Source organism: Trachymyrmex cornetzi, unplaced genomic scaffold (assembly GCF_001594075.2).
Source record: "Trachymyrmex cornetzi isolate Tcor2-1 unplaced genomic scaffold, Tcor1.1 scaffold326, whole genome shotgun sequence".
Lineage (NCBI taxonomy): Eukaryota > Metazoa > Arthropoda > Insecta > Hymenoptera > Formicidae > Trachymyrmex > Trachymyrmex cornetzi.
Window position 1 is genome coordinate 109,428 of NW_017297961.1, and position 5,160 is coordinate 114,587.

Here is a 5,160-nt window from a genome sequence, read left to right on the forward strand (position 1 = left end):
CTCTCTCTCTCTCTCTCTCACTCCTGTAAAACATAACGGAAACCAGATGGGATCCCTAAAACATATCCCGTAATACGCCAGAATAATGTATTTTACTTAAATTGCGTTTGCGCTTTGACGTGAAATATTACTACCACAAACCCGATGAATTATATAACACATTCAGACTACCTAAATAAAACTAATGACTTTTGAGAAGTTTGAACTAATATATAGTCGTTAAGTTTAGACCAAACCCATAATTCTTACTTTGTACTTTATTAATCCGTAACTTATGGATTTTAGAGACCCTCGGACATTTTCTTAATTTTTAAATAATGATTTGTAATGAGTTTGTAAGGAATCATTTTATGTTTCACAATCTTATTTTTCACACCATTATTCTATTCATATAGACTAATTATTGTACTACATATGAGTCGTTTATTTTGAAAGTGACCTAAGTCCATTTAAAAAAAAAATGTTGTTTATGACAGCTAACTTCAAGTTGTACACGCTATTACAAAGGTCAACAACAAAACATTGACAAATGGACTTAGGCCACTTTCAAAATAAACGGCTCATATATTTATGCTAGATTCAAGTATTATAATTTTTTCATATACTAATTGAAAAGTTTAAAACTTCTAATAAAAAAACTTTAAGAGATCCTAAAACGGAAAGAATAATTTTGCTGATGTATCTAAAAATTTAGCTAGATACAGATCTGAATATAATTTTGTTAGATCATCAAAATATATATTCATATTAAATGAATTAATTTCAGAAATTATAATTGCGTGCCGATATGGTTATCGGACTTTCAACGCAATATATATCAATCTGAAATATTAATAATCCCCCAAATTTCCCAAATTTAACCTTAAAAAACTGTAATAAAACTTATTGCGAAAAATTTGGGAAATTTGGGGGAATTATTAATATTTCAGATTGATTGCGTTGAAAGTCCGACAACCATATCGGCACGCAATTATAATTTCTGAAATTAATTAATTTAATATGAATATATATAATAGTTCGACATCTTAACATTCAGATCGTAGTGGCGCTTTGTATTTAAAGTAATGTTTCTAACATAAACGGTTTTATTTCTTATTATTACTAGAAATGTCAAGCACAATAAGCAATGCTGCAAAAAGTTTTAACGTTCTAGTAACCAGTCTAAACGTCGTACATAATTATCGTTATTATCATTATTTTGATAGCTCAACAAATTTATTTTTAAATTTATATCTGAATTTTTAGATACTTTAGCAAAATTGTCCTTTCTGTGCATATGTTTCTTAGCATCACAAAAAATATATGTTCCTATTACGGATTAATCTCGAATGAGTCCGTTTAGAGCTAAAGACAAGCATAAATGTTCAATATAGTTCAGGTAATATTGCAATTTTCGACGCTCATTTCAATCAGGTGACTGATAGCGAGCGCGTGCGATAAGCGCTCGATCATTAACCGAATCGAAACACATGTATAATATGTACGTATCTACCTGCACAACGCGAATAAATAATAAGGTGACGAAAATTCGCTGAAATTCCACTACAGGATCGATTTTTTTTCGACCGCGAAGTCGTGTAACATGACGCGCGGAATCGTATCCCATCAACGAAATAAATCGACATCTCAACGTATCTTGAGAAATAATAAAACTGACAATTTTACGTGAAGCAAAAAGCATATCGTGAAATAAAAGGTGCAAAAACTAAACGAATATCTTCCAATGGCAATAAAGAAAATAATCTGTATCATCTTTATATTGGGTGCGTGACTTTTTTTATTACATCATATATTGTTTTATTGCATTTTTCTTAATATGCGATTATTACATGATAGTTTCTTATTACACGATAGTCTTTCCGTGTTAGTCATACTGTGAATAATGTTACGTCGTATTATACGTGCGTTTAAATTGCATAGCGAGTTACAAAATTGTCAAAAAATAGTTTTAAGGTTTAATACGTAATATCCTAATCGTCGGTCGAGACGATTTACGCGAAAGAATGTCTTCTTGCTGAGAGCGGAGAGGCAATTTTACGCGATTGCATTCAGGCGAATTAACCGTTACTTTACGACGTTGCAAACTGTAAGCTTTTCCCTACCGCATTTGTGCCTTTTCAGTCGCATCGCAACTGATTCATCCCAAGTGTAATAAATCCTACGAAATTTAAAGGGAACGAAATGAGGCTCAAAATCGCTTCGACAGTCTTCCTTAATATATTCTTGTTGTTTTATTACCAAATCTAATTGTTTGGCATATAATATTCTAATTAATCGTATTATTCTCACTAAAAACTTTACAACTTGTGCTTTTTATGCACGGAAAGAACGATTTGGTTGAAATATTATAAAAATTTAGCTAGATATTTTGCTAGATCTGAAAATTATTTTGTTGAATTATCGAAATAATTATGTAAAGATCTAAATGAGAGCAATTAAATTATTGTCATTGTTATTATAATCATATTATATTATTCTAGCAATTAGTTTAAGGCCTAGTCCCATAACTCACGGTTAACTCTTAACCGAGGTTCAACTTGTTTCTCATTTCTTTCCAATTATAGAATTGGAAAGAGACAATGAATAAGTTGAACCTCGGTTAAGAGTTAACTGTGAGTTGTGAAACTGGGCCCAAGTGTCCTACATAGTTATTTTAATGATCCAACAAAATTACTTTCAAATCTATATCTAACTAAGTTTTTATAAATACATGAGTAAAACCATCCTTTTCGTGTATACTTGCATAGAAACCGCATGCGACCATCCTCAATTTTTTCAAAACCGGAGTAATCCACCTGTTCGAATTCAAATCACTTTGGTGGCAAAATCGCGCGATAAATCCCAGGAAAAATAGTTGAAAACCGATAGTTCTATAACGTGGCAGACTTTCTCTGAAGAATTTTCACGGAGGGAACGAGGAAAAAGTTTTACTCGCGCTTGCGTTTGCGAACTTGCATAGCTGCACAAACGTATGCATAAAGAAAATTATTCAATCACATTTTACGTGCAACTTTGTAAGAAAAATGCGATTGGATAATTTTCTTTATGCGACTATGCGAGTTTGTGTGGATGTACCATAACGCTCGGAAGGGTCGAAACGAAAGGAAAGAAAGGAAAGAAAGAGGCAAAGAGGAAGGGAGAGAGCTCACATTTTTTCCTGCCTCCCGACGTGGTCCACGTGGCCCCGTTGAAAGCGGATGGCGGCTCGTCCCGAATTCGTCAGAGGGAGGGCACGTCTCGAAGCTCACATTTTTCCGTGCGCGCGTCGGGAAAGAAAGTCCGCGGCGAGAGGAGGATGAATCACGTATGATAAACACCTGATACAAAAATCGATCTGACGTATCCGTGATCTCCTCTCCGCGGAGCTAAGATCTGCGAGCGCATCAGGTCAGGTACGCGTATTCGCGCGAGAGCAGTGTGCGGATTATTTTTTCTTTTTCCTTTCTTTTTCTCTTTATTTTTTTTCGGTCGCTTTCAAAATTCGTACATCAACGAACTCACCTCGATGTTTCGCGAGCGCGTTATCGCGGCCGATTCACCGCGACTGATAAGCGCGATCGCGTTGCCAGACGTTGCTCCGATACGCTCGACGGCCCCGACGACCGACGAGACACCCTCTCCACTCTATCGTCGTGAACGTACTGAACAGACTGAACTGACTACTGACGTTTTATACTGATCAACATGCTGGCTCAGCTCGACTGCTGCCTGCGAAATCGACGACATCTGGTGACGCGAGATCGCGTAATAAGAAATATGACAGACGACAAGTTCCTAGAAGTGATATAAACACGAAATGTTACTATAAGATGCAAGCCGCGTTCTACAAAAGCGACAGTCAGTTGAGTCAGTTCGAAACCGTAATTGGTTGAAATCGATCAGTGATCTGCCTTTTCTTGTCTCGAGAAACATCAATCACTTGTTTCTACAATTAAAAATTATAATTCTACAAATAATACTAATTAATTTATATTTATCATTAGATTAGAAAATTCTACATAAACGTCTCTTTTCGTAAATAATTTTTTTAAATCGTACCCGGTTTCATCAATATATCAGATTTCTAGATGTATTTTTATCACTGATAAATATATTGGTAAATAAAAAATACAATTATAATACAATTAGCATACAAAATACATGTTTGCTTTGAAAAAAAAATTACTGTATGATTAAATAAATTAACAATCCGCTATATACATATAATATCAATCTGAAAGATAAGCATCGTAAATCTTCACATGATAAGATCCAGTGTTGGAACAGATACCGTTTAAAAGGTATCTAGTTATTATAGGTATAAGTATTGTGTGGAAAAAGTATTTAGATATAAGTACAGGTACATTTTTTTATAATTATCTAAGTATAGATACCGATACAAGAAAAAAGTACCCGAAAAATTAGGTACTTTTTAGGTACTTAAAAAAAAGGAAGAAAAGAAAAATAGAGAAGAACAAAAAAATTGAAAAAATAAGAAAAGAAAAAGATATAAGCAGCGTAAAATATACATCAGGGAATGGAAAGTTACTTTTTAAAAGTAACAAGTTACAGTTACTCGTTACCGAGTAGGAAAAGTAACAAGTTACCGTTACAAGTTACCGATTTTTAAAAGTAACTCGTTACAGTTACCGTTACTTGAGAAAGTAACTTTTCGTTACTTTTCCGTTACTTTTTTTTAAATCGACGACCAACAATCATAGCGGACGAGCTTAGAGGCTTCTCTAATCTCAAGTGCATTGTAAAAAATTGTGTAAAATTATAACTATTATGCTGGATAATTTTGAGATCCACTATAATAGTTGTAAACGTCCACACATTTGTAAATTTGCAATATGCAAATAAAAATAATTTCTTGGTTTGGAACTAAGCAGATTGTGGAAGTACAATCTGTATAATGTAACAATTGTTACAATGTGTATATGTGTAGCTACAAGAACGATAATATGTCAATATATTTCGCACTATATATTATTATACATTTAACAACAATACGCAAAAAATTTCTTTTATGTTACGTAATATTACTAAAATTTGGATAATTACAGAAAATATTCAAAATATCCTGCTATAATTTCCAATATAAAATAAAATATATTTACACAATAAAAACAAATTTACATAATTTTTGTGGAATTACTGTAATTTCTGTAAAATTGCATG

At 33.1% G+C, this 5,160-nt stretch overlaps 1 protein-coding gene across 1 annotated transcript in view; it reads right to left on the bottom strand.

The window, feature by feature from the left end:
- LOC108762947 (probable phospholipid-transporting ATPase VD) overlaps positions 1-3,667 on the bottom strand; it is a 26,784-nt gene extending 23,117 nt beyond the window's left edge. Inside the window, exon 1 of the mRNA XM_018510217.1 lies at positions 3,150-3,667. The gene's annotated coding sequence lies outside the window, so the exon portion shown is untranslated. The remainder of the gene's footprint in view (positions 1-3,149) is intronic.
- Positions 3,668-5,160: the final 1,493 nt, after the last annotated feature.